Genomic DNA, 12,325 nt, shown 5'->3' with positions numbered 1-12,325 from the left:
CTCTGCGTTCTCTTACAGTTATATGGAGATCGATACTGTGACAATGACGAGCTCACTCTGCGTTCTCTTACAGTTATATGGAGATCGATACTGTGACAATGACGAGCTCACTCTGCGTTCTCTTACAGTTATATGGAGATCGATACTGTGACAATGACGAGCTCACTCTGCGTTCTCTTACAGTTATATGGAAATCGATACGGTGACAATGACGAGCTCACTCTGCGTTCTCTTACAGTTATATGGAGATCGATACTGTGACAATGACACGCTCACTCTGCGTTCTCTTACAGTTATATGGAAATCGATACTGTGACAATGACGAGCTCACTCTGCGTTCTCTTACAGTTATATGGGGATCGATACTGTGACAATGACAAGCTCACTCTGCGTTCTCTTACAGTTATATGGAGATCAATACTGTGACAATGACAAGCTCACTCTGCGTTCTCTTACAGTTATATGGAAATCGATACTGTGACAATGACGAGCTCACTCTGCGTTCTCTTACAGTTATATGGAAATCGATACTGTGACAATGACGAGCTCACTCTGCGTTCTCTTACAGTTATATGGAGATCGATACTGTGACAATGACGAGCTCACTCTGCGTTCTCTTACAGTTATATGGAGATCGATACTGTGACAATGACACGCTCACTCTGCGTTCTCTTACAGTTATATGGAGATCGATACTGTGACAATGACAAGCTCACTCTGTGTTCTCTTACAGTTATATGGAGATCGATACTGTGACAATGACAAGCTCACTCTGCGTTCTCTTACAGTTATATGGAGATCGATACTGTAACAATGACAAGCTCACTCTGCGTTCTCTTACAGTTATATGGAGATCGATACTGTGACAATGACAAGCTCACTCTGCGTTCTCTTACAGTTATATGGGGATCGATACTGTAACAATGACAAGCTCACTCTGCGTTCTCTTACAGTTATATGGAGATCGATACTGTGACAATGACGAGCTCACTCTGCGTTCTCTTACAGTTATATGGAGATCGATACTGTAACAATGACAAGCTCACTCTGCGTTCTCTTACAGTTATATGGAGATCGATACTGTGACAATGACAAGCTCACTCTGCGTTCTCTTACAGTTATATGGGGATCGATACTGTAACAATGACAAGCTCACTCTGCGTTCTCTTACAGTTATATGGAGATCGATACTGTGACAATGACGAGCTCACTCTGCGTTCTCTTACAGTTATATGGAGATAGATACTGTGACAATGACACGCTCACTCTGCGTTCTCTTACAGTTATATGGAGATCGATACTGTAACAATGACAAGCTCACTCTGCGTTCTCTTACAGTTATATGGGGATCGATACTGTGACAATGACACGCTCACTCTGCGTTATCTTACAGTTATATGGAGATCGATACTGTGACAATGACGCTCACTCTGCGTTCTCTTACAGTTATATGGAGATCGATACTGTAACAATGACAAGCTCACTCTGCGTTCTCTTACAGTTATATGGAGATCGATACTGTGACAATGACAAGCTCACTCTGCGTTCTCTTACAGTTATATGGGGATCGATACTGTAACAATGACAAGCTCACTCTGCGTTCTCTTACAGTTATATGGAGATCGATACTGTGACAATGACGAGCTCACTCTGCATTCTCTTACAGTTATATGGAGATCGATACTGTGACAATGACAAGCTCACTCTGTGTTCTCTTACAGTTATATGGAGATCGATACTGTGACAATGAGAAGCTCACTCTGCGTTCTCTTACAGTTATATGGAGATCGATACTGTGACAATGACAAGCTCACTCTGCGTTCTCTTACAGTTATATGGGGATCGATACTGTGACAATGACACGCTCACTCTGCGTTATCTTACAGTTATATGGAGATCGATACTGTGACAATGACACGCTCACTCTGCGTTCTCTTACAGTTATATGGAGATCGATACTGTGACAATGACAAGCTCACTCTGCGCTCTCTTACAGTTATATGGGGATCGATACTGTGAGAATGACACGCTCACTCTGCGTTATCTTACAGTTATATGGAGATCGATACTGTGACAATGACACGCTCACTCTGCGTTCTCTTACAGTTATATGGAGATCGATACTGTGACAATGACGAGCTCACTGTGCGTTCTCTTACAGTTATATGGAAATCGATACTGTGACAATGACGAGCTCACTCTGCGTTCTCTTACAGTTATATGGAGATCGATACTGTGACAATGACACGCTCACTCTGTGTTCTCTTACAGTTATATGGAGATCGATACCGTGACAATGACGAGCTCACTCTGCGTTCTCTTACAGTTATATGGAGATCGATACTGTGACAATGACACGCTCACTCTGCGTTCTCTTACAGTTATATGGAGATCGATACTGTGACAATGACAAGCTCACTCTGTGTTCTCTTACAGTTTTATGGAGATCGATACTGTGACAATGACAAGCTCACTCTGCGTTCTCTTACAGTTATATGGAGATCGATACTGTAACAATGACAAGCTCACTCTGCGTTATCTTACAGTTATATGGAGATCGATACTGTGACAATGACAAGCTCACTCTGCGTTCTCTTACAGTTATATGGGGATCGATACTGTGACAATGACAAGCTCACTCTGCGCTCTCTTACAGTTATATGGAGATCGATACTGTGACAATGACACGCTCACTCTGCGTTCTCTTACAGTTATATGGAGATCGATACTGTGACAATGATGAGCTCACTCTGCGTTCTCTTACAGTTATATGGAGATCGATACTGTGACAATGACGAGCTCACTCTGCGTTCTCTTACAGTTATATGGAGATCGATACTGTGACAATGACGAGCTCACTCTGCGTTCTCTTACAGTTATATGGAGATCGATACTGTGACAATGACGAGCTCACTCTGCGTTCTCTTACAGTTATATGGAGATCGATACTGTGACAATGACACGCTCACTCTGCTCTCTCTTACAGTTATATGGAGATCGATACTGTGACAATGACACGCTCACTCTGCGTTCTCTTACAGTTATATGGAGATCGATACTGTGACAATGACAAGCTCACTCTGCGTTCTCTTACAGTTATATGGGGATCGATACTGTGACAATGACAAGCTCACTCTGCGTTCTCTTACAGTTATATGGAGATCGATACTGTGACAATGACACGCTCACTCTGCGTTCTCTTACAGTTATATGGAGATCGATACTGTAACAATGACAAGCTCACTCTGCGTTCTCTTACAGTTATATGGAGATCGATACTGTGACAATGACAAGCTCACTCTGCGTTCTCTTAGTTATATGGGGATCGATACTGTGACAATGACAAGCTCACTCTGCGTTCTCTTACAGTTATATGGAGATCGATACTGTGACAATGACACGCTCACTCTGCGTTCTCTTACAGTTATATGGAGATCGATACTGTAACAATGACAAGCTCACTCTGCGTTCTCTTACAGTTATATGGAGATCGATACTGTGACAATGACACGCTCACTCTGCGTTCTCTTACAGTTATATGGAGATCGATACTGTGACAATGACACGCTCACTCTGCGTTATCTTACAGTTATATGGAGATCGATACTGTGACAATGACAAGCTCACTCTGCGTTCTCTTACAGTTATATGGGGATCGATACTGTGACAATGACAAGCTCACTCTGCGTTCTCTTACAGTTATATGGAGATCGATACTGTGACAATGACACGCTCACTCTGCGCTCTCTTACAGTTATATGGAGATCGATACTGTGACAATGACACACTCACTCTGCGTTCTCTTACAGTTATATGGAGATCGATACTGTGACAATGACACGCTCACTCTGCGTTCTCTTACAGTTATATGGGGATCGATACTGTGACAATGACACGCTCACTCTGCATTCTCTTACAGTTATATGGAGATCGATACTGTGACAATGACACGCTCACTCTGCGTTCTCTTACAGTTATATGGAGATCGATACTGTGACAATGACACGCTCACTCTGCGTTCTCTTACAGTTATATGGAGATCGATACTGTGACAATGACGAGCTCACTCTGCGTTCTCTTACAGTTATATGGAGATCGATACTGTGACAATGACAAGCTCACTCTGCGTTCTCTTACAGTTATATGGAGATCGATACTGTGACAATGACAATCTCACTCTGCGTTCTCTTACAGTTATATGGAGATCGATACTGTGACAATGACAAGCTCACTCTGCGTTCTCTTACAGTTATATGGAGATCGATACTGTGACAATGACACGCTCACTCTGCGTTCTCTTAGTTATATGGAGATCGATACTGTGACAATGACACGCTCACTCTGCGTTCTCTTACAGTTATATGGAGATCGATACTGTGACAATGACAAGCTCACTCTGCGTTCTCTTACAGTTATATGGAGATCGATACTGTGACAATGACGAGCTCACTCTGCGTTCTCTTACAGTTATATGGAGATCGATACTGTGACAATGACACGCTCACTCTGCGCTCTCTTACAGTTATATGGAGATCGATACTGTGACAATGACAAGCTCACTCTGCGTTCTCTTACAGTTATATGGAGATCGATACTGTGACAATGACAAGCTCACTCTGCGTTCTCTTACAGTTATATGGAGATCGATACTGTGACAATGACAAGCTCACTCTGCGTTCTCTTACAGTTATATGGAGATCGATACTGTGACAATGACACGCTCACTCTGCGTTCTCTTACAGTTATATGGAGATCGATACTGTGACAATGACACGCTCACTCTGCGTTCTCTTACAGTTATATGGAGATCGATACTGTGACAATGACAAGCTCACTCTGCGTTCTCTTACAGTTATATGGAGATCGATACTGTGACAATGACACGCTCACTCTGCGTTCTCTTACAGTTATATGGAGATCGATACTGTGACAATGACACGCTCACTCTGCGTTCTCTTACAGTTATATGGAGATCGATACTGTGACAATGACACGCTCACTCTGCGTTCTCTTACAGTTATATGGAGATCGATACTGTGACAATGACACGCTCACTCTGCGTTCTCTTACAGTTATATGGGGATCGATACTGTGACAATGACACGCTCACTCTGCGTTCTCTTACAGTTATATGGAGATCGATACTGTGACAATGACACGCTCACTCTGCGTTCTCTTACAGTTATATGGAGATCGATACTGTGACAATGACAAGCTCACTCTGCGTTCTCTTACAGTTATATGGAGATCGATACTGTGACAATGACACGCTCACTCTGCGTTCTCTTACAGTTATATGGAGATCGATACTGTGACAATGACACGCTCACTCTGCGTTCTCTTACAGTTATATGGAGATCGATACTGTGACAATGACACGCTCACTCTGCGTTCTCTTACAGTTATATGGAGATCGATACTGTGACAATGACACGCTCACTCTGCGTTCTCTTACAGTTATATGGAGATCGATACTGTGACAATGACACGCTCACTCTGCGTTCTCTTACAGTTATATGGAGATCGATACTGTGACAATGACACGCTCACTCTGCGTTCTCTTACAGTTATATGGGGATCGATACTGTGACAATGACACGCTCACTCTGCGTTCTCTTACAGTTATATGGAGATCGATACTGTGACAATGACACGCTCACTCTGCGTTCTCTTACAGTTATATGGAGATCGATACTGTGACAATGACAAGCTCACTCTGCGTTCTCTTACAGTTATATGGAGATCGATACTGTGACAATGACACGCTCACTCTGCGTTCTCTTACAGTTATATGGAGATCGATACTGTGACAATGACACGCTCACTCTGCGTTCTCTTACAGTTATATGGAGATTGATGCTATGGAGTACCAGCTCATAGTGTACTTTCTTACACTTATGTAGAGACTACAGTTATTACCTAAACCGTGGATAGACATGATCGAGCTATGTATTGAGCCGATCTCTGTTGGTCTTGAATGTTGGATTCCATTGTGAATCCTGAACAATTTATGCTTCAATGAAGGGCTCACAATTTACACTTGCCGCACGGCATTGGCGAGTAACACTTCATCCTAGGCAAATCGAAATTTACCCCTGATGTGTGCTACATGGACTTTCCAGGATTACTGTGGCAAGTAACTTTTATGACCTGGCTAGTAGCATTGGACACAACTTTAATAAATTAGCTTTTTTGCCAGTTCCAGATATTCCTAACAAATGATGCTTTGCCTAACAGTCCGATAATTGTAGCAATCACGCAGTCCTGGTGGTTCACAGAAAGAGACAAATTTAAAAATGTCAACGCAGAAAAAATGTAGCAGAAAACTTTGTTTTGAATACTAGCAAATCAATATCATCCTTTCCTGAATAAATAGTTTGATATTGAGGGCCATTTTGCTATATAATGCGGTCCTGCTCTTTTTCACTTTCTCCAGTATTTTAAGTGTGAAAACACCCATAATCACGTGGAATGGGATAACTGGATACATGACATGTGCACAGACGTTATTCGGCATGTGCAAAATTATAAATAAAACACAGACACCGCTTATTCTGTTGGAGTACAACGTCCACAGCTTTATTAATTATAAAATTATTTAAATTAACAATTTAGGGTCATTGTCAACAGTAATAACTCCGTTCCTCTCGATCCCAAATACCCCCGACAATGACCCTACCAAAACAATACAAACATAACAATTGATACATAACGAATAATACCTGGCCTACCAAAGAGGCCCCCAACATTTGTTTACCTGCAGGGGTGTACCCAGACACCCCTACACCCCTAGGTTCGTCGCCACCTCCGGGCTAGAACCTACCAAACACTTTAACTTCCGTCCTACTCCAGCCTAGAACTTGGCATAACACATTCATAACCCCCAAATAGCCAGTTTACCCAAGCCCTATTTCCCGCCGCTGTGACCAAACGGGAACTACCCCAAAACATAACACAAAGGGAGGGTGGGAGGGACAATTCACAGGTAAGGGCAGCTCAGATTAAGATGGCCTCAACCTAAAATGGCCGCTATTTAAACTAACCCTCTCCTCCCCACACTAGCTAGGCCCACCCCCTGAACTCCAGTTCACCTGCCAACTTTCTGGCCCTGTCAAGGCCCACTCCCCCCCTGCGTTGCTCCGTGGGCTACATGACATGTGCACAGACGTTATTCGGCATGTGCAAAATTATAAATAAAACACAGACACCGCTTATTCTGTTGGAGTACAACGTCCACAGCTTTATTAATTATAAAATTATTTAAATTAACAATTTAGGGTCATTGTCAACAGTAATAACTCCGTTCCTCTCGATCCCAAATACCCCCGACAATGACCCTACCAAAACAATACAAACATAACAATTGATACATAACGAATAATACCTGGCCTACCAAAGAGGCCCCCAACATTTGTTTACCTGCAGGGGTGTACCCAGACACCCCTACACCCCTAGGTTCGTCGCCACCTCCGGGCTAGAACCTACCAAACACTTTAACTTCCGTCCTACTCCAGCCTAGAACTTGGCATAACACATTCATAACCCCCAAATAGCCAGTTTACCCAAGCCCTATTTCCGCCACAGCACATGACTTGACCCCTTAAGCTCATGTGCGACCCCCACCACACATAAATAGGGCCTGCGTAATCCCCTCTTGTAAGCCTAAGTTGAATAAGTCGCAACCTACATCAGAAAGGTGCACACTGTCCGACCTAAAGTAACCAGGTAACATCTCCTCCAGTTCCCTGTGCCGTACCACTACGCCCCCCACTCTCCGAACAAAACTAGCCATGATCTTATTGATCTTACCCCTGGATCGTGCTACCGCGGCCGTGTCCCTGGCGTGTCTCCACCTGCACCGAGGCACCATCTCCGACCACACCACTGTCACGCCAGGGACCAGGTCCCGCAGCCGATCCACATCCCGCTTCATTTGCCTTACCAAGCCGCGCAGCGGCACCAGACCCAGGTCATTACCCCCACCGTGGATCACCACCACGTCTGGCAATGCCCGACCCATCACCTTGCGAAAAAGTTCCCCACTGACGCTCCGCCAGTCGAAGCCCCGATACCCAAACCAGTATATCTCCACTTGCTCCAAAGGAAAGCCCAGCTGTAACCCATTCTTTCGAACTGCAGCTCTCTTCTGAGCCCAATAGACGTAAGAATGACCAATTATCCATGCCGTCCAACCTAGGAGAGACAAAAACAACCGTAAGTAACACCCCAGCAGCCCAGCTGCACCCCCATATTGTTATGTTCACACCAACCTGTCTGGGCGTACATACGATCGAAACCGCATCGATTCCCAACGACCAATACGCTTGATCCGCTCGTTCCCCAAACCCAGCCGTGCGGCTTCCGTGGCCGCCCCAATGCGGAAGGAGTGCGTTCCGAATTGTAAGGGGTCTAACCCCATCCCCTTTAGCCCCAACCGAAAAATCTTAGTAAATTGGAAGCGCGACAGCGCTGAACCGTCCGCATGCACTAAAAAGCAACCCTTGACTTCCGGCCTTAACTCCAGGAACCTGGCCCCGCAGGCCACTGGGCACACACCCGATCCCGGCAACGCACCCAGTGTAACCGCACAACCTTTCCCAAAGACATCCGTCTTGGAACGGGCCAACCGTATCCTCACCCTGTCCGAACACACCGCTACGTCCTCCAATCTCAGTCCCCCATTACCCGCCTTGCTTGCACTGACCAATTCCCCAATCCTAAAGGCCCCGAAAAAGGCCCATACAAACGCCGTTGAAAACAGAGCCACCTCGTGCCCCGAAAAACATATGTCCGGTAACTGCTCCACAAAACCTTGTAAAACCTGAAATGAAACCGGCCTCCTCTCATCCCGAACCTTCTTACCTTTCCGAAAACCCCGCACCGCTTGTCTTACCAGGAAATGTTTAGTCACATCCACCCAACCATTGAATTTAAAGAGAAACGCCAGGGCCGCGAGGTGCCTATCCACCATGGAGGGGGAGGAATGCTCAGCAAACAAACGGCACAGAATCCATAACAATACATCCAACCGGCTAGATGCGGAGACATCCGAGCCTAACAGCAGCACCGTCTCATCCCAAACCCGCCAAACCTTAGCGTAAGAAGACCATGTGCCCGGGGCCAGCGAATGTTTTATGTACTCCCCAAGCAGGATGTCGCGAGCTGCCACATCTCTTCCGGGCAAGCGTGTCCCGAGTCCTGCGCCTCCGGAGCCGCCTCCCGAAAACGATCCCACTGAAAACGAGACAACGCGTCAGCCACAACGTTTTCCAAGCCCGGAATATGCTTAGCCCTGAACACAATGTTAAATGACATGCATAACAACACTAACTGTCTTAGCAATCGAACAACCGGCAACGAGGACGCGGACAAGCCATTAATGGCCTGCACCACCGCCATATTATCCGAATAAAATACTACTTTCTTGTTAGCAAGGTCTCCACCCCACAGCGTCACCGCCACCACCACTGGAAAGAACTCCAGGAATGCCAGGTTCCTAATCAGCGGGCTCGACCTCCAAGCCACCGGCCACTCCTCCGCGCACCACCGACCCGCGAAAAAGGCCCCAAACCCTACGCTACCCGAAGCGTCCGTGAACAGTCTCACATCCTCCGAGGACCCCACCGGGACCCGGAAAAACACCCGACCATTGAAATCCCGCAAAAAACGCGCCCACACCTTTAAGTCAGCCCTCATCTCAGCTGAAACTCTCACGTAGTGCGACGGCCGCTTCACCCCGCTCGTTGCGTGAGCCAGCAGCCGGCAAAAAACTCTCCCCATGGGAATCACCCGACAAGCGAAGTTAAGGCTCCCTATCAACGACTGCAAACCCCTCAACGTCACCTTCCTCGCCTTAGCCACCGCATCCACCGATTCCCGCAGGGCATGCAGTTTGTCAAGCGGCAACCTGCACTCCCCGCGCACCGAGTCAATTTCCAGCCCTAGGAAACTGAGGCACGATACCGGTCCCACCGTTTTATCTGCCGCCAACGGCACCCCAAACTTATGTGCTACCCACTGGAATACTTGCAGTATCTGCCCACAACGCCCCGACCCTGCCGGGCCGACACACAAGAAGTCGTCCAGGTAGTGTACCACCGCACCCCCGGCCGACTCCTTCCGGACCACCCACTCCAGGAACGTGCTGAACTTTTCAAAGTATGCGCAAGATATAGCGCAACCCATAGGCAAACAGAGATCCACAAAAAACTCCCCGTCGAAGTAGCAACCAAGTAAATGATGACAATCCGGGTGAATGGGAAGCAATCTAAACGCCGCCTCCACATCCACCTTAGCCATCAATGCCCCGCGCCCCGCCCTCCGCACCAACTCGACAGCATTGTCAAATGATGTATAGGAGACAGAGCACAAGGTCGCGTCGATATCATCATTCACCGACGCCCCAGCCGGGTACGATAAGTGATGTATCAAACGGAACTTGCCCACTTCCTTCTTAGGGACCACCCCTAGCGGGGACACCCTCAAACCCGGCATGGGCGAGGCCGCAAACGGGCCTGCCATCCTCCCTAAACTCACCTCCTTCTGCAACTTTTCCCTAACCACCCCCGGATGAGCCAGCACCGACTTGAGGTTCCCGCAAAGCACACCCGGACCCCTGTCCTGGAACGGAATCACGAAACCGTCCGTGAACCCGTCCCACAAAAATCTGGCTACTTCCCGGTTAGCGTATTGCCTTAGCCACGGCAACATCGCGTCTACTTTCACCGGAGATGCCCCCCGCCGCAGCAACAGGGGCTGCCGCGCCAGGGCCCCCCCCTCCAGTGCCAGCTTTCCCTTTCTTGAAGCATCTGGAGAGTCCATGATTGCCGCCACAGCCGGAGCACTCATGTTTGAATCTACAGGACGCTCCCCACTTGCACTGCCCCTCGTTGAAGAGCCAGCACAACCCCTTCTTCTGTCCCGCCGACGCGCCACCACTAGGGCCCGCGCCGGCTGTCCCGAGAAAGGGGGCACTCTTTTGGGCCATCATCAACCTCATCCACAAAGGCAGGTCCATCTGGTCCCACCGCATGGCCGGATTCGCCGCTAGGCGCTGCCTAAACTGCTCATCATACCTCCACCAAGCGAGTCCCCCGTAGGTCCTGTATGCATCCCCAATGCCGTCCAGATAGCAGAAAAGCTGTGAGCACCGTTCCGGGTTCTTTTCCCCGATCACGCTCGCCAGTATACAGAAGGCACGCAGCCAGTTACCGAACGTCTTAGGTATTTTTCGATACTTACGCCGTTTCTCCTCTTCCTCCTTTTTTGCGTCCTTCTTGTCTTCCTCCTTTAAATCTAAAAACTCCTCTAAGGGAAGAAGCGAAAATATTTCGACAAATTCCCCTTTTCCTATCCTCTCCTTAACTTCAGCCTTCAAATGACAGCCTAACGGTCCTGCGAAGGACACGTGTACATTCTGTCTAGCTGCCTCCGAAATATCACCGCGGTCTTCCAGAGCACCCGCACAGTCGACCTTCCCAGTATCCGCATCCGCGGCGCCCCCTCTCGTGCCCCCCGCCGTTGTCGCCACGGGACCCCCCCCCACACCCAAGTCGCTATCCGCTGCCCACACCTTCCCGAAGTGCCCAGGGGACCCAGCCTCCCCCGACCATGACCCCAAAAGTGATTGTAAGCATCCTAACAAACTCCCAGAATGAGGTGTAGATGTCAACTCACCACCCACTCCCCGGACCTCGGATGGCCGCGGGGGTACCGTCCTTTCGGCCGCCTCGACTGGCTCCGAAGCGTCCAGGGGACGCCGTTTCCTGCCCGCCCTGCTGCGATCCAATCTTGTAGGCGACACACTTCGTGACCTGTAATGAGAAGGTGACCTGGGTAGTCTGTTCATATTGAGCCTCACCCGTCCGTCACATCTGTCTCCTGTCCTGTCACGACCAGACCCCGTCCCCCGCTTGGCCTGGGACCCACGGTCGCTCCTAGTCACACTCCGCCTGGACACGACACTGTCTTTCGACCCTGACTCGCTGCGCCGGTATCTCCTCCATCCGTCCCTAGTGGTGGACCTCCTCCTCCTATCCCTACTCCTCGAATTACTCCTGTCCTTGGACCTGCCTGGCTCCGAAGATCGTCCTGAACTGCCATATCCATCCCTCCCGCTGCTTGGTGTGGCTCTATCTGCCCTCTTCGTGGGTCTTGCCCTGCGCCGTTGAACCTGGGAGCGACCTGAGAAGGCCTCCCGCGCATCACACCCCCGGGGGTCCCCGTCTGCATGGCCCCTCCTCTGGCTTCGACTATCCCGCCTCGCGCTGTCCTTCCCGGTCACCATCTCCCTTACTCCCCTTCCGACACTCCGCTCCTGGCTGTA

General features: G+C 48.3%; 1 protein-coding gene across 1 annotated transcript in view; it reads right to left on the bottom strand.

Annotated features, from left to right (window-relative positions):
- The window catches only part of LOC134572080 (sulfotransferase 1C4-like), a 52,864-nt gene that overhangs the window by 30,734 nt on the left and 9,805 nt on the right, over positions 1 to 12,325 (bottom strand). The window lies entirely within an intron of this gene.

The sequence above is a fragment of the Pelobates fuscus genome, chromosome 8 (genome assembly GCF_036172605.1).
Source record: "Pelobates fuscus isolate aPelFus1 chromosome 8, aPelFus1.pri, whole genome shotgun sequence".
Classification (NCBI taxonomy): domain Eukaryota; kingdom Metazoa; phylum Chordata; class Amphibia; order Anura; family Pelobatidae; genus Pelobates; species Pelobates fuscus.
The sequence above is the reverse complement of the archived record's forward strand: the minus strand, read 5'-3'. Positions and strand labels throughout refer to the sequence as shown.